Here is a 25,116-nt window from a genome sequence, read left to right as displayed (position 1 = left end):
TACAACAGATGCTACAGTCTCATGGCATGGTGTGAAAGTCACAGAAGGGGTTATGATTAGACCTGCCCAAGCTTTTGGGCCATGTAATACCCAGCAGGACAGCAATGTCAAGTTTACTCAGATGATAGCAAAGCTGAATGAAGAGAGAGACTGAATTATTTGCTCAGAATTAAAAGCCAGGTTGGCACCAGAGCTGGCAATATGGCTCTGAACATTTGAGCACATAAAGCTTAAACAGTCTGGCAAAGGGTGTTGTAGTTCCTGGCCCTTTCTCTCTGCTGGACCATGCTACTCAACTTGTGCTCCCTCTTGGTTCTGTCTTATCTGCCTGTTACTGCTTATGCTTAAAATAGAATTAAATAAGTCACTGTATTGCACTACTTTAAACCCAGTAAGTTGATAGTCAGTGTTTTCCAGAAATCATCTCTTTCCATGGACAGAGCTTGTCTTTAGCTAGACGCCCCTCAGAGGGCTCAACCTCTTCTGAATACATGTTCATCCCAGAATTTTGGGGGTAGAAACCTGCAGTTATGTGCATCTTACTACTGGTATTTCTCCACTGATAAACAGTTGTGTTTGCCTTTAAGTTTTTTTATTAGTCTGACTTTAACTCCCCTAGTCCCAGTACCAGGTGCAACTTTCCTCTGAAAAGGCAAAGGCAACGTTTCCAGGGACCAGAAGGGGATATCCTGCAGATTTCCTTTGCATATTTATCTTGTTTGCCTCTGAAGGAGGCACACAAGGAAACCTGTCAGGAGTTAAATCAGAACTGATAATGCACAATGGAAACCTCCTCTTGAAAATTAGTTTTGACTCCTCCTTTCTCAAAAGAAGGAAAGCCATGTTTGATTGGTTTTACTACATCCACTGTTGTCTTCTCGGTATTTAGGATGTTGTGAGGAGTACAAAAAGCAAACACTCAGGCAACACAAAGGTCAAGGTGTCAGTTTGGATTGATGGGAGGAATTGGATTGTGTTGTCAGTGTTTTGGTCTTCGTTGGGGAAAACACAACTTTCAGTCCAGAAAGCAGGTTTCTCTGTAGCTAAGTTGGGCTCTTGTTCCTCAAGTAGAATACTGAAGAGATAAGTGAAGGTTGGTTTCTTCCTGCATTTGTTAAGCAAGCAATAAACAGCACTTTATCCACTTTGAGGTGTTACTAGTCCCATTTCTACACAATTCCTATTTGATCTGTGTTAATAGAACACGAGCTTCCAGACAAGGGAGCAGAGTCTGTCTTGCTGGATTCCTTCTTTAGCCTGTGAAACAGCATATGTTTATTTTGGCTCTCTCTATGTGGTATTTTTTGCTCACTGGAAAAGCTGACAATGTTTCAGCCTCTGCACTGGTTTTTACTTGTTTTTTGTTAAACTTTTCACCTTCCTCTTTCTTTCCTAATCTAGCACCTAAATCACCTAAAAATCATCAGAAAAAGGTGGTATATTCCTGAAGAGGGATGGGAGGCTGTAGCGTCTATTGCTTTTTCCACAGTTTGCCCATAGAATTGTTCCCATCAGCCTGTGGAAGTTGGCTAGATTTTTATGTTCTTTGGGTTTTTCAGTTCCTGTGTTTTGCAGAGCATAACCCAGGTGCCTCCTGCACTAGACTCCCTTTTCAACTGAATTTAACATAAATATGGAGTAGGTAACATTCTGTTCCCAGCAGAAATCAAGCGTGGTCAGCTAAGCACTTTATTGCCATTATATCTTGTTAAGCCTTAGTTGCAAGCAAGACAGATTGTTTGTGTTCTGCAGGATGGATTGGCCTTACCCACCTAAAACAGTCTCCTGCCCTATGTCAGCAGTGCTGTGGTTAACATGAGTAAAGTTTAAAAAAGCTAAATACACTAGCTGAGATCTGTAATTCATTCCCTCCTTGAGAAGTACCCTTCTGATTGGGAATGAAGTCTTCATATGAGGAAGTGGCAGAATCTCAGACTTACTAAGGAATAGAAGAGAGCTGATTAAAGAATGACCTCTAATCTGAAGTTGTGAACTGATCTTCTAAACCACCAAGTCGCTGCTTGAGTAACTGAATGAACTGGCTGGACTTGGAACGGAGAGAAAGTGCTGCATATATAATTTTAAAATAAACAAAGCCAAAGCCTGGAAGTGTGAAAGCAGCACTGGTAAACAGCTTAAACATCAAAGCACAATTTTTTTGAATGTTTAACTGTTTGAAACCTGGACCCCCACATATTTTGGTTTTAGCATTAAAAAAAAAAACCTGTTAAATTATTTCATAGTCTGTCTTTGATCAAAGTGTTGAAATGGTGTAAAAATCGATCATAAGACAACCTGGGATTGGGAAGGTAATGTTTATTTTTAAATAAAAAAGTATCTTTTTGACCTACAGAAGGTTTATTCCTTTTAGCACCGTACTTGAAGTTTTATCATCCTGTTATTCCAAGAATGAAAAAGTGCTGAAGCCAGTATAAAGGATGTAACACAGCCCACAAGAGGCCGGTAGGTATTTAAATTTTGAACTACTCAAAGCCATTTTTGTCCAGTGTAAAGGGACATCTTCCTAGGAATGCAACAAGCTACACAACTTCGTGTAAGCTGAGGGACACAAAAGGGGGTCAGTAATGATTGTGAAAGCTCATGTGGTAGGAATGACCAGGACCTTACCAGCTGCGATAAAAAGGTAACATTTACATAAACATATATTCCCAAGAATGTCATAATACTTTGTGTTCTGTGGCTGTGGTCAGGCAGGGTGGAAGTTGGCTGTTTGAGTCCAATACCTTTAGACTCATATCTGCTTTGCTTTTCCTTTCCTTCCCTTACAAAGAAAGCATCTTCGTAAAGTGTCACTCCAAAGTGTAACTAATTTTCATGTTCAAAAAAAAAATCTGTGGCCAAGGATGAAAATTTTGATCAGGCAGAAGAAATCTAAGTGAAGGGAATTCCATTTTTGAGTTGAAAGGAGGAACTGTAAATGTGGTTAGCTGACTTTTAAGCCATGGCACCGTAGCTTTGTAGGATTTGAAAATCTAAATCTGAAGGCATGCAGAGCAGTGGAACAGTGAACCAAGCAGCATCCTATATCACTTCTCATTTTAGCACTGGGTGCTGCTGCTGTGGATTTGCCCCACAATGGCTGAGGGCACATTCTTTTCAAAGGCCTCTGGGATTATAGGGTAACATCTCATCTCTTCCTAACCAGCCCAAATCAGTGCTGTCACCAACATCCATGACCATTGGTACACAGGAGTAAAGGGTTGAGAACAGGACAGTGAGAGAGGATGGCAGAGGGGGTGGAAGCATCTTTGGACAAACCAGGCATAAGGAGACAGAGTATTTGTGTATCATACAGACAGCCTGGAGGAAAAAGCCAGCTCAGAATGGAGATCAGGGTATATATCTTCTGTTAAGGAAAAGGATCTCCTTGGGAGAATGCCCAAAACAGAGCATATCTGCAATTCCTGCTGGCAACAAAGCATACTCCCAAGGTCATATGGTCTTAACATTGTCTTTCCTGTGGGCTGTATCTTCTAGGTTGCCATGCACAATCCTAACTTTATCATTTGCACCCCTCAAATCTTGGAAAGGCTTTTGGGTTGATTTTCTTCTGCCCCAAGACGTTTCAGCAGCATAAATAACTGTGTCAGGGGCTACAATTCCTTACTGCATCTGTCTTGTCACAGAACACTTTTTAAAACTATATAGCTGCAGTTTCTAGATGACTAATACTCATCCCTCAAGGACTACAATCAAATAGTCCAGTTTCCCCAAAATGCCCTTCACACATGGACCAATCTTGAATTATTTTGGCTTAAAGCAGCCTTCTTAGTGTCTTGTCACTGCAGTGAGGACAATGACAGTTCCCAGCCACATCCACTGGGAGTAGGTAGTGCACAGGCCCCCGTGGAATTCAGAAGTCCCTCTCTATGTGATGCACTTAGGAGAGCTGGGAAGGTCGTTGATTAGAAAGAAGTGCAGTGAAATAGCCTAAATGAATAAGATGGAATAACTCAAGCTAGTAGTCAAGTTTCTCTTGATTTTCCTGGTGCAAAATGGAGACATTTTGCTATTAACCACATTAAAATAACTCAGCTTCAGAGTGGTGTTCTCATGGAGCTTTAGAAATTAGTATTCAGGGACAGCTCCTTACTGGTCAGTTTTGGGGGGGAAAAAAAACCAAACAGTTTTACTTGAACTTAACAACTAGTTAATACTAAATAAACTCAATGGCTTCTTTCTGATAGAAGAATGTAGCTCTTTGAAGTTTTCTGCAGTTAAGCAGTTTAAAGCAGAAGGATTTGTCCTAAACTATGGACATTTACCTAGATATAGGGCATGAGCAGCACTGAAGAGCTTAATGCAGCTTGTGCAGAACAGAGTAAGGTCTAATGGGTTTTTTGATACATCCAGCTGTGAAGCCTTCCTGAATGACATCTGAGATCAGAGCACCTTACAGCACTCCTGCGCAGCAAGGCAGCCCCATTTTCTCATTGTCTAGATGACAAGATATACACAGAGAGAGAAAATTACTTGCCCAAAATCCTGCAGAATTTCAGAAAATAAGCGAGGAGCTGATCAGAAACCTCCTACAGACAACTAGAACTCTTCCTGCTGCACAAACCTTTCTCTCTCAGGAGTTTTAGGTCATGAGCAGTTCTCTGTGGGGCTTTATGTTTTGGGGCTTCTTGTTATATCCACTCTTTCCCATTCCTAGCAAATAAATCCTGCAAACAGTACCTTGCTGCTCACTTAATTAACAGACCTTTTCCCCAACCAAAGAAGTATTTTCCAGGAGGTCTTCTGCCTTGTTGGAGCCTTGTAGCATGCTGATGTGCTCCTTTAAGATTCTTGTTGGAGACAGCCTTCCTGAATTTGTGGGAAACCTTTGTCCACTGAAAAAACCCGAGGGTGAGTAAAAATTTTTTCTTCTGGAAGACCTTTAGCTAGTGCATGCCAATAACTGACTGTATTTCCAGGTGCTCTCAGGTATATTCACTCACCCCATGCAAGGAAATAGTCTGTCATCTTCCGTAACCAGAAGGGGGGTAAACAAAAAGAGGTGCAAACTGCAGTTACCTATATCCATCCTCACTGTTTTTAGAGATTTTTCATCGATCAGTCAGATCATTGGGAAAGCTGCTGTTCATCTAAGCTGCTGGAAACTTGTCCTTATTGATTTAAATGCAGCAGTTCTTGTTATGCAGACCTCATGATTGAGTGATTTGGCTAGAGCTGGAAGAATGTGACCTTTAATGCATAAGTAAATAAGCCTTTCCATCATGTGTAATCGCTCCCATATGACAGATCTGTGACTGTCTAAAATGACAGAAAGATGGTATGAGTCTTTATTTTTTTGAAAAATATTATCACAAAAAGTCACAAATCATTCCTGTCAGAGTGCAGAGAGCTGCTAATGAAAGAATTTCATTCCAGAGTGGTATCTGTGATGGATGTAAAGTTGTAAGAAGTACAGTAACTAAGAAAAAGCAAAGTTAATCTAATCTCTTCCATAAAGCGGAAAGGAAAAGAAACCATGATTTAAAATAAACTCAGAGGAAGTAACAGGCCACTGTTCCATTTCACTCATTCATTCATTCATTCATTAATTCCAATGTTTCTTCTTGAATTTTAGGAGGCGAAGGAATATTCTGAGCTAAACTTAAAAGCAAACCAACTCCTAATGTAACATGAAAAAGAAAGAGTGGCTTCTTTTTGTTACTTAGTTTTGTGTTTAGAATAGCGAGGCCCTAATGTGTCTTGTGTGTCACAGAATCATAAAATGGCCTGGGTCGGAAGGGACATTAAAGATCATCCAGTTCCAACCCCCAGCCATGGGCAGGGACACCTTCCACTGTCCCCAATTGCTCAGAGCCCCATCCAACCTGGCCTTGAACAGTGCCAGGGATGGGGCATCCAAGCTTCTCTGTGCAACTCGTGCCAGTGCTTCACCAACCTTACAGTAATGATTTTTTTCCCTAATATCTGATCTAAACTCTCTTTCAGTGTGAAGCCAATCCCCCTTGTCCTGTCATTATATTACTGCCCTTGTAAATAGTCTTGCCTCATCTTTCTTGTAGGTTTCCTTCAGGTACTGGCAGGACACAATTAGGTCACTCCAAAGCCTTCTGCAGGCTGAACAATTCCAACTCTCTCAGCTTTTCTTCACAGGAGGGATGCTCCATCCCTCTAATTAATTTGGTGGCCTTCTCTGGACTCACTCCAACAGGTCAATATCCTTCCTTCAAGTGTCATTCAGCCAAAACCAATGTTAAATCTTAGTAATTCATAGTATTATTCAGGACACATAACCCAGTTCATCCCTGTTTAATTTGTGATGTCCCATGGTTGCAAAAGTACTGCCCTTCCTCTTTTCTTTTCCTTCCCTTGCTCTGTCCCTCTCCTCTTTCCTTCATTCTTAGTTCACCCTAATTCACCTCTTCTCTCAGGCAGTCCTTTGGTTGCAAATCTGCCAGTCAGGCCAAGTCAAACTCTTCCTACAGTACTTCAGAGTCTTAAGTCCAACAGGTTCCATTCCCCCTTCTCTGGTCTCTGTATTCCTCCTGCAGTGCAGGGGTAATACTCACTGTCAGGGCAAAGCATCAGAATAAAAGGATGTCTCTGAGAAGAAAGGTGGCTTCATTTTTCTGCCTTAGGCCAAGAATGCACCCAATCCAAAATACATCTCTATCAGTGGAAAGACTTCTGTCTGTTTCTGGGCTTTTAGGAAGGTTGTGAGGAACCTTTAGGGATGAGGGGGAATTGGATTTGGCCTGAAAATTTCTGCCCTAGAAGATTCTGGATTTTCAACAGGTCAGTTTCTTTAGTGATTAAAAAACAACTGATATAAACACAAATAAAAAAGGAGTTCACTAATACATTTGTCATACCCACTCCCTACCACCCCAGCCTACTGGGAGGTTCTGCTTATTACTTCTCTGTGTTGTTTTTTTTTCTCTTTCCAATCTGAATGCTGCTCCTAAGATGACAGAGATAACTACAGGTCTGCAGAGTCCTGTACCTACACTGATACAATCTGGACAGTGTCCTTGACCATGACTAAGAAGTCAAGACTCTAGAACTCTGGCTTCACTATTGCTAGGCCAGTTACTAACAACCAAGCTTGTAAGAATTTTGAAGTTAGGCAAAGGGCAGATTTACTGCAAGTAGAGGGAGGTGAAGCAGGATGGAAGAATCTACCCCTGGCTGGCTTTGAGCTCTATGGCTCTTGCCCACTGCTCAAAAAGAAGAATGTGTTTTCGTAGGTGCAAGCATTGTGCTTGTTATGGAGGAGAGCCTTTGTGTTCCCTGAAAAAAAATAACACAAAGCATATAGGTTTGAAATATGTGCTGTGCATCTCCAGTGGGAATGGGGCAGACTAGGCACCTACAGTCTTCTGTGGCTGACAGGAAACTCTGTTGTGCAGAGAGTGATAGGTAATATTTGTTCTCAGACCCATGAGATTCTTTGTACAATGTCAGCATCAAGTACAGACAAACATTTGAGGGTCAGAACTGGTGGACCCAACTGTAACTATCTTTTCTTACATGTCTCTACAACATTCATGATTCACTGGTCTTTTTAGGCTCAAACAAATCTAACTTATACAAGTCATAAACCAACCCACAATTACCACAGCACCCATATGAAAACACCTTTCAAGAGAGAGCAGATTTCAGTTTGAAGCCTGGTTATTACACATAATAAGCCAAATTCTCCACTGACGTCAGTGTGGAAGGGGTGTGAGTCACTACTGAATTTGGACCAGTTTTAGCCAAGAAGATGGGAAAGATAAAACTCACCTTGGCACTGTCCTTTTACCGCAAGTGAAATTTGCCCCAAACACTGTTGCAGCACTTTGGAGTGAGTGGATGGGCCTGGGCATAATGAGAATGATTTTTTTTTTTTCTCATCTGCATGTGCTTCCTATGGCCAAACAAATGTGTGCCTGCATTTTGAAAGAAGCAAACCACATTTTATGCAGCAAACTAGCTTTTAATCAGTGCTGAGTAACAGTGATGCTACCTGCCTGCCTTACCTTTTATTGCAGCAGGACCATCTCTTCAAGATGAGCTTTGCCCTTAACCATCATCTTTTTTAAATATAATACTTCTCTTTCTATGAAGCCCTAGGCAGGGCCTGGGCACAGGCTGTTTGGAAGTGTGGTAGATTACCTCACTAAAACAAATAGTGATCCTGTGCCAGGCACTGCAGCATTCTTGGCAGGTAAAGCAGTAATGTGGCAGTCATCCTTCAACTTGTCAAATGGTTCCAGGTATGCTTGCAGATGTCATCTGCATTTGTCTGAAACCATTTACTTTACAATGACAAGAAGAGAAAAAAGAGCAGAGCTGGGGCAGAAGAATTGAACAGAAAAGCAGTGTGTCTGTTGGTAAACAGCTTTATAGGATTACATGCAACTTCTAGTGAGTATTATGAGCTGTAGTTAGCTTCATTTCTGCTGAAGTTGAAGGAGTGAATTGGTCTTTCTGCTAGCAATTGAGAAACCAAAAGTATTTCACTGGCATTTTGCTGTTTAATGTAAGAATTTGGATATCAAGAACCAAAAATAACAGATTGTTTGTCTTTTGTCTTTTTGCCATCTTAACAGGTGTGCTCCCTAACTCCTGACAGAACTGGAACCACTAGAAGTGAACAAGAGACAGCAGTGCTTGGAATCCCCTAGTAAAGAAACTGCAAAGCTTCACTTAGAAGTTCAATGGGAAAATGGGAAAGAAACAAAGTGGGATGATAAGTATGAGTGATGATTCAACTGATGATGGATTGGCCCACAGTGTGAAAATTAAGGGTGATCAGCCCCAGTTACTTTAAAGGCTTGGGTGTAAAGACTGGAGGTCTCCTACAGAACGCTCTGCTCTTCATTGATCATAAGTGATGGAAAGTAAACATCTTTTCACAGTGGGTGGATCCAATGTGAGACAGCAAGGTTTGAGCTGCAAAATCTATAAAGCAAAAACACAAAACCCCAGAGCTTGGGCTGACAAAATTGGAATCCACAGTCTCATAAAGCTAGTGTGACAGGCAAGCAGAGGAGCATCAAGACCTCCTTTTCACACTGGAAGTAAAGCCCCAAGCCTGGAATCTTTCTTGCACAGAAGTCCATCTTATATCCTACAAAGACAAAGACACCTGTTTTGATTTATAATGTACTAACTGTATGCGCCATTTTTTCTTGGCCATCCCTTCCCATTTCCCAGGGGTTCCAATTCAGCTTGTTAGCAATCTCAAGAACACCCAAATGAAGAGGAAAAAGCAGGGAAAAGCCTGCCTGGAGTGTGTGCTAACTCCTTGGAGGTGTCACCCTGAAGGGGATGAAGAATGGGTGAGTGATAGAGAGGCCTCCTGAGTACACCAGGAGGCAAGAAGGGAAGAGAGCAGAGCTTACCATTTAATGCTGCTGAGCTGAGTGACTGGGGAGGTTGCACAGTGATCACAGGATGTAAAAGACAGTGACCCTAATGGGCAGTACAGCAATGCCAGTGCAGCTGTGGGAGGTAAGTGGGGATGACTCAAGAGAGGAAGAGGAGGAGGAATATTTAGTCTTTACGATGGTTTTCAGTGAACTCTCCAATGGAGCAGTGCTGCTTTGCTGGAGCACCTAGGAAACTTGTAAAATAACACTGATCTGCAGTCTTTTAATTGTTTAACATGGGGTAAGCTGTTAGTCTGTACCTTCTATTGGTAGTATGAAGGTAATAATGAAGAACTTTTGTTATTGTAGAGAAGGACACACTACATATATACATACACAGACTTGTGCAGAGACAACAATGGCTGTCTCCTTATTACAAGGTGTTCTTAAGATTTGTACCCTTAACAAAGCCTGACCTTAAGTCATCAGTTACATCAAAATAGCTCATTATATTAATTGGACAAAGGAATAGCTTATTGTATTTTATTGATACAAAGCAATTAACATCAATAATTAATTGGCAAGAGTTTTCAACAGATTATTAAGGCACGTATGCTGCTCCTAAGACACGTATCCCCTAACTGAAATATGTCTTATGTATCTATTTTATCGGTTTCCATGCTAACGGCCTTGCTTTCTTCCTTGCTATGGGTAAACTCATATTTTATCAATTTCTTCTTCTGCTAACTCAATTGTTGAACCTGCAGACCAGCTGCTAAGCCCATCCACACTTCCCTCTTTTTGTATTTGAGCTATAAACACAGCTGTCAATGATTTTTGCAAGGCTCTTTGCAAAAATCTAAGCGGGCAGAGGAGGCACAAAGCAATAATTACAATCACTAAAAAAATTAGCAATCTAGTCTTCAACAAAGATCTAAGCTATTTAGTGATATCCCAACCCTTGAAAAAACTATCTAGTTATCTTTCATTCATGTGTAATTGATTAACTCTCTCTTTTAAGTCTCTTTTTGCTTTATGAAGTGGTAGAAGCATAAAGCAGTAAATCTTCCATTTAAGTCCTTACACCTGTCACCTAAACCAGGCTAGTAAAATGTATCACTTGTTTTATTTTGGTCAGGATTGCCCTAATGAATTCGTATCCTGATTCTTTAAAGTGACCCATGGGACTTGGACTTGACTGCAGTCTTCTGAGGACCAGCAACACAACAGGAGACTGGTAAATATTTAATATCACTTTTGTTTTGTGAATTAATTTTGCAGTAACATTATTGGTGCTGTAAAGTCTATGATCTTTACAGTAATACAAACAACTGTTAAGAAAGAAAAGTTGGAAAGTTTGGCTTCAGGCTCTCAGCATAGGCTGGAGGAAAATTTCAAAGGGTGTGGATTGTAGTGGCTGTTAGTCTTTGAGATGACTTCTCTAGATGTGGACCAGCTTTGAACTAAGGCCAGGTGCTTTCCATTAAAAGCATTTTAAGACCATTTTGAAATTAGCTACATAGGGGGAGGATGCAATGATAGCAGTGCATCTTTCACATGTTCACAAGGTCAGTAACAGCTGAACATTGTGTTGGTGGTATGGTAGGAAGGAAACTTTAGGGGCCAAAAGAAGCTCAGATGTGAGGGCAGGCAGATTTCTCACGTGAACGATGGATCTGCCCTGGTGCCCACACCTGACGTGTCTCTGTGAGTTGGTTCTGCATTTTCTGTGTCAGGCTCCTGCAGGATGAGTCCCAGGCCTGGTGTCAGAGTGCCTTCTGTGGGCCATGGCCAGGCTGGTCTGAAGGGAGAGTGTAAGACAGGGGCCATCCCTCGTCACTCCTGTGTGACAGAAACCACTTCTGTGGCACAGCTAACCTGAAAGTTGTGTCTGAGCTGCCTCTGACTCCTGTGCACACTGGAATTGTAGTCTGGTGTCTTAGTTACTGATTCATCTTTGCCCATCAGAGTCCAGGTTCAGATACAAATATTCTGTAGACAGTAGAGGAAGTGTTTGGCTGGTTTGACAGCTCCTCTAGATCAGCTATAGGAATGGAGCAGTGCCAAGGGGCCGTTCTCTCCTTCAGCTTTTGGATTCCTATAGCTGCATTCCCTTCAGTGAACATACATAAAGGAGAGTAAAAACTACTTCGGAACAACCTTTTTCCATCACCCTTACTTCACAGAATTTCTTCCAGTTTACTAAACCACTTTCATCCAGTGATCTGTCCATTCTGTTAGGAGATCTCCCTGCTGTTAAACACCTTCATGGTGTTTGAAGTGCTCAGCTGACAATTCTGAACGGTTTTTTGTTCATATGCTTCCACTGTGATATTTTTCCAGAGACACGGGACCAAACCTGTCAGAGTTTAAGGAGTGTCTAGTTGATGTTTAGTCATATGGTTTAGTTTTGGGTAGTCCTGCAAGGAGCAGAGAATTTACATAGATGATCCTTAAAGGTCCCTTTCAACTTGAGCTTTTCTATGATTCTATGACATTTGCAACCATGAAGAGTGTGATGTTCATACTTTTAATTTGGGATCCTGACAAGCTGTGTTGTTCTGAATGATGCAAATGTGGGAGATACATGGCTCAAGAAGGAAAACAGGTAAAATGCCGATGGGATGATCAGTATAACTGAAAGGCTGCAAAACCCTAATGGGACTTGGCCTGGTGTTGATAAAGGGCTTCTAACTAAGGACAAATGGACAGACCAGACAAGAACAGATAATATCCTTCCCACACTTCTACTGTCTCTCTAACTTTTCTCTTAAAAGTCCTTTTTCTGTTTCTCTGTTTTTGTTGCATTTCTTCTGTGTTTTTCTTTTTATTCTTGGATTTCTCAGCTTCCTTTGGACTGAATTCTTTTGGGATCCTCCCTCGTGGGGAGCCCTGTTTATCTCAGTTCTTATGATTCGAAGAAAACTCCTGAGCTCGTTAGAATCTTGTTTCTCGTGTTTATTAACAGGTGATCACAAAACTTAACAGGTCTCTTCAGGCTGGTTACACAAGGTTAATCTTTGCAATTTGGTACATTTCTTTCTTCTGATGATACAAACAAGGCCTTGTGGCACACTTTGTGTCTGATGCACAAAATGGCCCTGAACTACACAGTTCTTTTATCTTTATACCTATTTTTACCCAATTAAAAATAGACGTATATTATTTTTCTTAATGACCCAATGACCCATCACCTCTGTGATGCACTGCGGCATTTTTTATCCAATCACTGACTATTACCCAAAAACCTCTAGGAGAAGAACATGAAGAAGAAAGAAGAAGGGACAAGGGACAACACCCTAAATCCTCCATCTTGTCTCCTATTCTCTAAACTAACTTTTTCACCCGGTGATTTAAAAAAACTTTCTAATCTACACACTTACACTTTTAGCTTTTTTCATCTAACTTCAACATTTGTTTTCATGTATCACCATGAAAACATGCTCATGAATTTCGTATTACATGAAATTCAGTGTTTTTCTAGATCTTATAACTAAGTATCAGAAACAAGGGCACACACTCTGTATTCCAGACTCCAACAGTCTCAGTCTCACTAAGTTTTGGCTTTGGATCTTGGCTTTGTCAAAATTTTCCTTCACAGTCTCTTGTGAAGACACTTTCACATTTGCTAACCCATTTGCTCAGCCTGTAGGCTCAAGCTCTTTCCCACAAGGTAGGCTTCTCACCACCCACCCTTCTCCTGGTCTCTGATTTTCAGAGTAATCAGTAAATGTGTCCTCTGCATGCAAATGCACATCTTTCAGTATATACCAGGTGGCTCATCTAGGCAGATGCACAGATCCATGTAATACTGAATTAATTTTCTCCATGGGTCACTTTACCTGAGTAGGAGCCAGAAATCCTGGCATCTTAGAAATCTTAGGGCAGGAAACTCTGATCAGAGGATCTGGGGGACACAGTTGGAAATTCTGTTCATTGCAGACTGTGTTGTTTCCTGCCTCAATCTTTTTGTTAGGTGACAGGCTTGAAAGGGATTTGGATAATGAAGCAAGGAACCATCCACAAACTCCTCCCTGACCGATTGGAAGAGGAGCAGGAGGACAGAGTTGCAAGTGGATGTAGCCACCCTGTGTCCTTCCTGCTCTTTACCAGGTCAGAATCAGTGCTTCACCAGGTCTCCTCACCTGGGCCAGTAGCATTTTAGCATTTGCTTGTATGCACAAGCAAAACCTCTTCCTGCTGTTTCTTTATTCCCCGAGGGGAGAAAATCGAACAGTCATACTGATTGATTTTAAGCCGCCAAGTCAGTGACCAAGAATTTTGGCCTGAGTCTTTGCTTCAAGGGCCGATGTGGCGAGCCAGAAGCAAAACACCTTTTCTGAAATGATGACTGGAAGCAGGGAGTTGTGTGTATCGCTCGGCTCTTGGCAGGCAGATGGCGCCAGAAGGGCGCTCGGCGTGGCAGGGAAAGCTTCTCCTGCCGGCTGGAGCCGGGCGGCGCGGGTTAAGACCACCGGAGCGACAAACAGGAATACAAACAGGGTGCTCTGTCTGCCACAGGATGTTTATCACTCCTGCGCTGCAGTGAAAATACATCCACTGCAAGGCTTTGGTTGAGGGAGAGTTGGTTTTCCTGAGTATCAGCATAGAATTGTGATTTCTGGAACTACATGCTGTGTGACAAAAGTAAAGAAAGAAATAAAAAGCAACAAATGTGTTTAGGATCGTAGAATGGCTCAGGTTGGAAGGGACCTTAAAAATCATCTAGTTACAATCTTTCACCAGACCAGGTTGCTCAGAGCCCCGTCCTTCCAGTCGCCTTGAACACTCTCAAGGATGGGGCATGCACAATTTCTCAGTCAACCTGTTTTCCAGGGCTTCACCACCCTCACAGTAAAGAGTTTCTTCCTAATATCTAACCTAAACATACTCTCTTTCAGTGTGAAGCCTTTATCCCTTGTCCTGACACTACATGCCCCAGTAAATAATTTCTCCCTGTCTCTCTTGTAGGCTCCTTTCAGGTACTGGGAACCTGTTGGTTTTGTTTTGGGCTTTATTATTGTGTGCAAGACATCCTTACCATGCCTCCATATTACTCTGATACAAATGAGGAAGCATTTTATTTACTTACTTTGATTCTAGTATCTTTATTGTGATCTTAGGTACATATCCCCATGGGACTTCAGGGAAGAACAGCAGAAAGATGCTTTACAAAACTGAGAAACTGCCTGGAATCAAACCTCCAGGTCCTGAGGAAGTGAGGGCCTTTGGAATTTGCTACTTCCCAGAGCTCCCTCTTTTTCTGCTGAGGTGAACAACTAAAGGAGGGCAGGTGACTTGCTGGATAAGAAATTGAACTAAATCAGCTGAATCAAGACATGATCAATCAAAGCATAAGCAAAAATTTTGCGTGGCCCTGAAGACTTTCATAAAACACAAATTCTGATAGTAAAAGCATGAAGAAGTGTATGAGGGGTCCAGTTTTGGACCACTTTTTCTGAGAACTCACAGATACAGGATAGGTGTCAAGTTACATTTGCAGCTGCAGCCTTCAAATGTCTTCTGCTCTTTCCAGATTCTCCAACTGTTGAAAAATCTGTCCTTGAGCTTTTCGCAACACACAGTATCACTGTGAAGAACCAAGCGCACTGCAAGCATCGAGCTCCCTTCCAAGGCAAAGCCAAGGCCCAAAGTCACATCAAGGGCAGTATGGAGGAGACAGAGGAAAAATATGTGCTGTTGGACAAAGTCAGTGACTGCATTATAACCAAAACCTTGGTGAGGAAAGACAGTGGAGCCATTGTGCTGAACTTGAAAAATCACTGTGTCTGGAGAGGAATGTAGTGATAGGAAAAGGGACAATGGCTTCAAGAGTATGTTTAGCTTAACAATAGGAAGAAATTCCATACTGTGAGGGTGGTGAGGCACTGGAACAGGCTGTCCAGAGAAGCTGTGCATGCCCCATCCCTGGAAGTGGTTGGATGGGACTCTGAGCTACCTGGAATAGTGGGAGATGTCCCTGCTCATGGCAGAGGATTGGAAATAATCTTTAAGGTTCCTTTCAACCATAACCATTCTGTGAAAAACTTATTTAGTTAGAAGACACTGCTGAACTATCTTCTGGGAGTTATAATTCAGGTACCTGATCTAGTTAAAGCTGTCCCTGCTTATTGCAGGGGACTGGACTAGATGAACTTTAAAATTCCCAACTCAAACTATTCGATGAGACCTCTTGCTCCTATATTTGATCCCCAATGAAAGCAATTTTATAGTCCCCATTCCCAAGACCAGAGTGCATCATGGGATATACAAGGCAAACAGCAACTCTGGGCTATTTAAACAGAAAGAAAATCACCAACTTGAAGCAAAATAAATAATTTTTCACCTAAAGCTTCACATTTTTGTCCAAACTTCCTATGGATTAGGGAAGACATTTCTGAACTGCTTTGTAATGCACTGCAGAAAGAGCTCATTTTGTGAGTAAGTGCAATAATTGAAATGTTTAAACATTTGAAATGACCAAGGGAAGTAGGTGGCAAAGAAATAGTCTTTAGAAAAGCATTGTGACCATGAATAAATCTAAACATGCAAGTCATCCTCCTTGACTTCCTGCTATACATACATACATTTCTTTTTATTCACAAATATAACACGTGCACACAATTTGGAGTTAACAAATTGTGATTGTTCTGTGCTAATTTGATTTTCCTCTGTGTAGAGGCTCTGAGAGAGGTGTCTCACCTAAGATGCTTGAGTGGCCTGTTACCCACAAGCAACAATGAGAGGCCAGAACATTCAGCACCTCTGAAAGTCACACCTATGGATTTGAGTGCCTAATTTTGACTGGTTTTTTTCCTGAATTAGACCAGAACTGACTTGAACAAGTGACTGATTTTGTTGTATCCATCAGATAGCAACAGTATGATCCATGCTTAACACAGCTTGTGCAACACATGGGAGTGTTCCTATCAGCAGCAGCATCTGACTAAAGAGACTGTTGCTCTTCTTTTTTCATTAATATTTTGGTTCTTTCTTGGATTCTTGACTCTGTCTCATTCAAAATGTTGGGATTTCATTTTAATTAAATTGCAGTCACTCACGGTATTGTCCTGGTTTTAGCTGGGATAAAATTAATTTTCTTCTTAGAAGCTAGTACAACACCGTTTTGGATTTTGTAGCTAATTAGTGTTTTCTCTTATTAAAGACTATTCTGTTTCCAAAGTGCACAAGCATCTGGGAGCATGGCCAGGACAGCTGGCCCAACCTGGCCAGGGGGATATTCTTATACCATATACTATCAATGCTCAGTGTAGAGACTGGGGAGAATTGGCTGGGGGCTGCCAATCACTGCTCAGGGACAGGCTGGGCCTCAGTTAGAGGGTAATACGCAACTGTAGCCATCTCTTGGGTTTTATTTCCCTCTCTCTCTCTCTCTCTCTCTCCTTTTTATCTTCTTGGTTTATCTCAGTCCAAAAGCAATAAAAAAATTAAATTAGTGATCCCTGTGTAAGTATTAAAACAAGGACACAGAGATTTCCAGCTGGAGGGAATTAAGTATGTGCAAACAGCAGAGATCAACGTGATGAATGTGTTCTGAGGTGTAGGTAGCTTTAGTACTTAAGGTTCATATAGAGGCTGCCAAAGGCCATAATGTATGACAAAGAATATAATTTGTCACACATGTTACTGTGCTCACCAACCCTCCATCAACCCTTTTAAAAGAAGAGAAGACTCCAGTGAGATTCATGAAAGTTGCTTACAGTCTTTTATTTTAATACTGGATTTTTAGTAGTAAAGAATCTGTGCCTAGTTCTGAACTGATCAATACCACAGACAAACTCCAAAGGATTACAGTAGACTCAGAAATGCTGAAATGGGCAGATTTCATTTTGTGCCAGTTGCAGAGACTCTTCTCTATATGACTAAAGTATTTTACAAACAAAAGGCTGTCAGATGCCATCAATAAATAGCCTAAACTATTGATGGAATTCTGTAATAGATACTGAAGTGCGCCTTAGTAGCTGCACATAATTCAGAAAAAAAAATGGCCAAGTGTGGAAGCCAGTATAGCTAAAAAACCAGAGAATTCTGTGTAGTAGATGAAAGCCTCAAGGTTAAATAGTTACTCAGATGGGAAAGGATTCAGGCTGCTTTACATCAGAAGGCAACACAAAACCAATTTAAAGCCTGGAGCTATGATTATTCTCCCATCTGAAATCTTGCATTATCTCACATTAGGCTTAGGAGAGGAGAATACCCCCTGTCCATATGCACTGTATTCCTTATGCCCCCTGTGCTCAAATGAGAGCCTTGTATAAAAGCCATTAGCATCAAGTTTGTTATGGCATGCTGCACTGGGTGACTTTCTTGGTGCCAGGGGGAAGGTTGTTGCATATTAGCTGAGAATTTCAGAGCAGGACGTGTATTTGGATACACAGCTCCCTATTCTTTTGATTGAAAACATACAGCTGTTTTTTAGCAGTCCATCTTTTGCTCCTCTCATATATTATGGAGGCTTCTGCAAAGCAGGCTAAAGAGCAAAAACAAGATCTGTATTTTTTAAATGACTGTTAATTAGGGGTACTATAATCTTCGGCAAATAAACTTGAAGAACATTAATAGGATCTTGCAAGTCAGTAAGCACATTCCCTAATCCCAGTCCAGATAGCACCTGACTACTTCCCACAGGACTGTAGGAGGGATTTATTAAACAAGAAGAGACACAAGGGACTCAAAGTCATAGCAGACAGATTGTAGGAAATGTACTGCAGAGCTCACCAGCCAGCTAGGAAGAGACAGAAGCAAGCCTTTAATGCTAAACACCTCTTTTAAACACATGTGGAAAATGAGTGGTGGGCAGTGCTCACAGCAGATTCCCAGATGATTCTGTGCCAGAACGTTTGAGGTTTTTTAATAAAAGGCCAACCTTGAAACAGTGTTGCCATTATGTGGCATGTTAGGAATCATATTGTTTTGCTAGACAGAGTTTGCTCTGTGTATATTAGGGCTCTTTTCATACCCCAAAATCCTGCAGGTTTGGCATCTTGAAATGGGACCAGCTCTGTATTTGCATCTGCAGGCTGCGGCTACACATGTGTATTCACATCTGTATTCACATCTGCAAGCTGTGGACTCTCCTCCTGTCACAGAGCCTTCAGAACTGCTGAAGGTGGTGGATTTTTCAACTCCAGCCTTGGCTTAGCCTGGCAGGTTCCTGGCAGGGAACCCGACCGTGGAGATGTTCTGTCAGGATACACGTTAGAGACATGAGTTGAGGACACCAAAAAGTAGACAAAATGCGCTAAGATCCTTATCTCTAGTACCACTTACAAGACAAAAACTACTCCTGAACCCAAGTCATGAGCGAAGCTGGTATGGGAGAAGCAGCATTGTTAGAGGAAGGAATTCTAGCATTGTCACCTTCAGTATGCGTCTAGCTGGAACTCCTATCTGTCAGCTTTCCTTTGTTTTTAACATGCACCACATTTTGTAAAGTTTTATCAGATTCATCTTGCACCAAAAAAAAAGCATTTATCATCACAGCTTTGTCACTAAAGGACACGGAATTATTCACACGGGCACATCTCAATGGTTTGACAGAAAAAGCAAGCCTTTATTTTCTGACTCCAGTATTTATAGATTCTTGACAATGACCAGGGATTGGATAACTAAGTTACCACATTCCCAATCACACTGGTCATGTGAAACGTCCATCAAAGACATTTCTTAGAAGGAATGTGTAAAGACTTATGTTTATAGTTACTTTCCTGGGAAAGTAACTGAAACTATGAAAACAAGATCAGAAGGCTTAATTTTCAGGGCGACACAGCTTAGCTGGGTTTTGTTCAGTTTTCAGAGGTTCTGAGAGGAGATGGAGAGCAGCACAAAGCTGTGCAATCCTTAAGCCAAATTTAAATCATTCTGCCATACTTCTTGCCAAGCTCTCCCCTGAATGAGTGTGTCAGGTATAATGATGTTTTTCCATTTTCCAGGATTGATTTTTTCCACCACATGACTTCTCACATCTCAACTCACATGTGGTTATACAGGTTACTGTTGGAAGACTGATTCCTGACATGGATTCAGCAGTCTGAGTATGGGTTAGGACAGTTGATGCTACAGTAAACAAACCATCTTGTTTGAAACAGCCATTTGCTGTAAATATGTGGTGTTACTGAAACAGGTTTATAATCCTTTCAGGCTCTCAGTGAGCACTCAGCATTCTGGTACCAAAAGCCAAAGTAATATTAGCAGAGGTCATGCTTCAAGTACACTAATTATGTCTTGAGAATGAAGATATGAATGAGAATGACCTGCCATGAAATCCCTAGCTACCTTACTAATTGAGGTAGCAAAGCTCTTTATTGTTTAGAACTTGTTTGCTTAATTATGAATTAGAAAATTCAGGCTTTTTGTCTAAGAGACTCCCTGGACAAAGCATGGTGCTCGTTGTCCTCAGTAGCAGTAAGGCCAGCAGGAATAGATGATTCATGAGTAGAGCAGGAGGACATTCAGGTTTCCCTGAGGAAGTCTCAGAAGGCAACATCCAGGTGGCCAGTATGAAAAATGGTCATTTCTCTTCTTAGTCTCCACTTTGGAACTACACAACCCATCCATGGGGCATGGCTTTATTACTGTATCATCAAATAAACACCAAAACCCCTAGAGAGACTGTAGGCTCCAAACTTCTCTGGCGTGGCACGGCAACATGAAGTACTGTGTTGAAGAGAATGAGAAGTCCTATAAGAAACAGACATTATACAAAACTGCTTGTGGCATAATTTGGACAGTAAAACCATCAAATGAAGCATTAAAGTTGCTTTTTCCTTTCTTTTGTTCTCATTCATGTATCATTGTATTACATGTAAATGACACCTTTTTTGGCATATTTTTTACATTATTTTAAAATATTCCTCACCAGTTGAACAAATGTTCCACTCACCTCACCTGAGATTGTCCTGAGTAGGTGCTCATCAGAAAGCAGTTGATTGCATTGGTGTTTTTCTTGTGGTTTCACAACTATTGAGAGAAAAGCTGACAACATTTGGACACTTACACGTAGTGCCTTCTGCTGAAACAGTCCAAAGGGTTCTTCTCACAGCCTCTGATGTGACTTAACAGGCTGAGGAATGGCTGTACCTTTCTGTGCAATCTCTCACTCTCTTATTTCTTAAATTTTTCTCTCTCTGTTTTCTTTCATTCTTGCCCGCCCAGGTTTGATCTGACTGTGAGACTGAAGAGCCACACGGTGGTTTGTGCTGGGACAGCACCATGCCTTTGCACATCTTTTCTGTGAGCTTCTGTGGTGTGTCTGACAGAGTAGAAATCCGGCAATTAGTGTTTTCTTGGGCATCTGATGAAATACAGCTGCAGGGTTTGGGAGCCTGGAGTTATCCTTTAGCTCACAAGCTGTCACTTTGGTTTAAAAGTTGACTATTGGAGAAAATCCATGTAGAGCTTCAGTTTCATGAAGTCCTGCATAACTGCTCACTGTTGTTATGGCAAGTCTTTTTTCAAGCCTCCCTGTGGTGAGAGAGGGACTTCTGTGCACACAGGTTTGTCAGCTGCACAACCCAGCCCTCCACAGGGAGAGCAGCGGTGCTCAACAAACCATAAAACATCGGGGAGGCTCTGTGATTCACCATGAGAAGCAGAATTTTTCAAGCATTCTACTACAGTTCATGTTAGGTGAAGATAAATCATTCTTGATTAAACCTTGAGTGACTTAGGGTTGTAATGACAATGGTTGAGGTCCCACCACTGTCTTGTCTGAGGTGCAATTTATATTGACATGGATGTTGAGATCATTTCTATAGATGCTAACAGCAATTTATATGCTTGCTTTTTTTTTCTTTCTTTAGTCCTAGACTACTACATGTGCTCCGGCTCCACAGGACCTTGCAGAATGAGCCCCACTGTAAGAAGGTACCTCTCAGTTTAAATTGTACGAGTTGATCTGTATTATACCAGCTGTTTTCCCTCAGCTTTCAAGATGATCAAACTAATGAACTGTAGCATGCGGTTATGTGGAATCACCCAGGCCATGCCAGCTGTGCACACTTTGCTGGGGACAAAGCCTTTGCAGATTGAGGAATTCTCCAGCACTGGTGTCCTTGAAATATTTTTCTCTCAAGCTGGCTCCATACAAGTAGCTCCTGTAGCCACAGACATCCCTGTTGTGCTCAAAGATGGGGTTTGTTTCTGTTGCTGCCCAAGCCAGGAAGCAGAACTTTATAGCTACAGTTGTCTTGGGCAGTGCCCCCCACCACCACCAGTGGTGTGGCAAAAAGAGGGAGGACAAGAACCATTCCCAGCCCTGATCCACAGCATCAAGTGATTTGTTTGCAACCTGTACCACGTTATCCTCAAGAAGAGTTACAGAGATGTCCTTTACAACATTAACATGCAAGCTGCATGTTCAGTATAGGGAAAACTCCATCACCTTGGGGCACTGACAGGAAGTACTCTTCTGCTGATGGAAATTACACACAATTTCTGCATCAGTACTAGGGTTAGGAAGGTTGAAGTTTTTTTCTTTAAAAAATAAGAACCCAGATGCTTCCAGTGATACAACCCTTTATCCAAAAAAGGCCACGGGAGCAAGCCAAAATGTTTCCACTCAAGGGGAGAAAGACTCCCTGGTCAGAAAAGACTTTCCTACTTCTTCATTGTGTTTTCCAACTCCCTCCTCCATGTTAGCTGGGCCAAGCCTGGAAGCAGCATGGCTCAGAACCAAAGAATAAGGATGGTACTGCTGGGCTTTGTTTATTTTGTTAAGGGTGGAGGGAAAGGGTGAAACAGTCACTGCTCCAGACACTCCCAATGCCACCTTGTTTTTCATGTCATTATTTGAACTGGCAAATCCTCATAAAAGCACTGACACAACAGTGTCTGCCGCCTCAACAATCTGGTGACATCATTTCCATTGCCAGAGGGTGTGTGCCAGCCAAGTGGAGGCAGGCTGTCTTGGGTCCTTAGAGAGACTCCTATTGCTGTAATGATCTGCAGGGGTTAAAGACCTATGTCTTTAAGACTTGTCATCCTTTCAGAGTATGCTTTTCAAAACTAACAGCCTTATTTTTTTCATCAGAAGGTAATTACACAGTACAAACCAGACCTCAGGTTGCTCAGGGTAGAAGAAACCAAGGAAGAAAGTACTTTCCTAGATGTACACTGACTTTGGAAGTGAAATATTTTTGCCCCAGAAAAGGATAGAGGGAGGGAGCCAAACTGAATAAACTAGTGCTTAAACAGCTCATTAATTCTTAGCTTTCCCTGACCACCAGTAATCTGCAGCTGGCTGAAGGAGTCCCAGACACCACAACCCTAAACCAGCTCAGATGCAGAAGACAACTAGGAGATGTATTATGGTGTCCTGCAATGTGATGTCAGTACTGACACGTGGTTCACAGACACAGAGAAGCTCTACAGCAATAAATACCCTGTCACAGGGTATGAGTAGGACTCCCAGAGAAGAAATACATCTGAGTCATTGTCTGACCCTCTGGATTCACAGGAGCAGTGGAACATCTCCAAGCACAGAGGTAAGCACAAGACTCAAGTTTAAGCTCAGGCTCCCTGTGTGGCCTTGGGCATGTCACTAACTTGTTTTGCACCTCAGGAACTCACCTGGGGATTAGAAACAAGAATACCTCCTCGTCTATCCCTTCCATTTGTTGGCAATCCCTTCAGGATCAGGCTTTCTTTTACTACATGTGTATGTAGCCCATTACATAACACTTTATACAGATGCTGTTTAAGTTACAATTCAGGACATCCATGTGCTCAGAGGGCAATATTATCATGTCTTGACATAGAGGATTTGTGTTACAAGTCATTTGTCTTGTAGTACTTTTTCAGTCTGACTGGGATTTGTTCCCTTAATGAGAAGCAAAGAAATCTGTGACACATAGGAGACTGTGTGACAGTCTTTCTGGATCAGAAGTCCCTGAAAGCACATTAAATTAAACATTTAGAGGTCATCCTGTCAGGTAAATGCCTTTTTCTTTGTTCAGTTGCTCCCTACACATACCTAATCATAATGTGGATGTCTAATCAGCAGTGGTCCCAAACATAAGTGAACATGGCCCAGCTCACCAAGTCAAAACAGTAAGTGATCCTTCTGCCCAGTCCGGGGAATTGCAGAATGTAGTGACTCTAAATGGTGAGATCAAAGACAATTTTTTTATTGGCCTGTTCCTGGTGATTATATCAATCAATATAAACAATATAGTAATAGAAAAAATTAAGTATTAATATGTATTACTAGATAGGCATCTATTTCTTCAGAAGACTATCCACATGCTGCTAAATCTTGTAATCCCATTAAGAGTAATGGGCAGCACATTAAATTGACAGAAGGAGCAGTACACTAAAAGAAGTAATGAGCTGTCAGATTGTGTATTTGTATTTACCAGTCAGCTTTTCTTGATTGATTAGACCATAGGTAGCTGAGAAAAACACAGTTTTTACAGTTTTGTGGCTGCAGTTGTGTTCTTGTGTGGAAGTGCTCTAGGCCTGGATTCTGCAGAGTCTGAAATGACTTCAGTAACTTCTGTGCATGTAGGCAAGCATAGGAGAGTTGTAAATGGAGGAAAGTTAGATTAGCTGTGTCTTGTACTACATTCTTTTGATAACAGCCTACTTGTCTTCAGGCAGGACATAGATGTAATCTGATTTCTTATTCTTCATTAGAAATGGCAAGTCACAAGGTTTATTTGCATAAACCTGGGAGACGGTAGAAAAACTCCAAAGGAGAATGAGGAGATAAGCTCTATTCTGAGAATGAGGTCTCATGAAAGAATTTTGCCATACATTGCTATATTTACAATCCAGGGGATTTATCTGATGAGATCCCATGTCAATGCAACAAGTAGTATTAAGTACTTCAAGAAATGTGTTTAAATACAGGCTGAAAATGGAAGATTTGCAGTGGACACAGGAAATTAAATTGTACCTGCAGTTCCCCTTGATTTCCCCCAAGCATTCTGTAGACTATTAATGCCTCAGAGCAACACCAGCAGAGCAATATCCCTTCTTCTACAAGATCACCTGCTTTGGTTTATAATTGGGTGTAATTTAATCATGCATTTCTAAAGTGCTTTGGGAGCCAAATATCCGAAAGCACTTTACAATTTAATGGCATTAGTGAGAGAAGGCATCAATACATCCCTGTGGAGCAGAAGTCTGACACCTTAGTTACAGCTGAAGAAACAAAGAAATTAATTGCTTGCTTACAGTTGCATAGCAGACTAATGGGAGAATGAGATTTCCAATTCCTTCCCCTCTTGTTTTTCAGCTTGTACTAGTTTGCACGTTGAGATAGGTATGCTGGTCAGATGCCAAGAGAAATGTGGTGTATTGTTCATTCTTCCTACTCCCTGGGCTTTCCCTGATAGGAAATAAGGTCCAGGTCATGAAATGTCATACCCAAGCTCTTTGAGATTTGTACTCATGCACGAGAAGACTGTGTGTTGATGGTGCTGGCTCTGTTTGCATGTTTGTGCATGCAGTGGGAAGCAGCCCACAGTGACTGTCCTCAGCAGCATTTTGACTTTAAGATGGAGTATCCCAGGAAGGACAGTGCTTCCTGCTTCATGGCTCCACTGAGGAGCCACAGAATGTGACAGCAGCTGTGCCCTGAGCTGGGCTTTCATCAGCATCCCCCACACCAGTGACCCCAGTACAGGGGCACCATTAGCAGCACATCCAAGCTTAAGTTGTGGCTCACCTCAAGAAGAAGCACCTGCCCACTTATGACCCCTACAACTTGCAGCTGCAAGATGATCATCTGTGGTAGGTCAGGTGTGCAGCTACTGGG

The 25,116-nt window shown here is 41.7% G+C and overlaps 1 long non-coding RNA gene across 1 annotated transcript; it reads left to right on the top strand.

Moving 5' to 3' along the window:
* The first annotated feature begins 10,468 nt into the window (after nucleotides 1-10,468).
* On the top strand, nucleotides 10,469-23,483 carry LOC131582725 (uncharacterized). The gene is made up of 3 exons (XR_009278385.1): nucleotides 10,469-10,572; nucleotides 21,158-21,221; nucleotides 22,583-23,483. It is a non-coding gene; the product is annotated as an uncharacterized LOC131582725 (long non-coding RNA).
* Nucleotides 23,484-25,116: the final 1,633 nt, after the last annotated feature.

This window comes from Poecile atricapillus, chromosome 1, assembly GCF_030490865.1.
Source record: "Poecile atricapillus isolate bPoeAtr1 chromosome 1, bPoeAtr1.hap1, whole genome shotgun sequence".
In the NCBI taxonomy this organism is placed as follows: Eukaryota; Metazoa; Chordata; class Aves; order Passeriformes; family Paridae; genus Poecile; species Poecile atricapillus.
The sequence above is the reverse complement of the archived record's forward strand: the minus strand, read 5'-3'. Positions and strand labels throughout refer to the sequence as shown.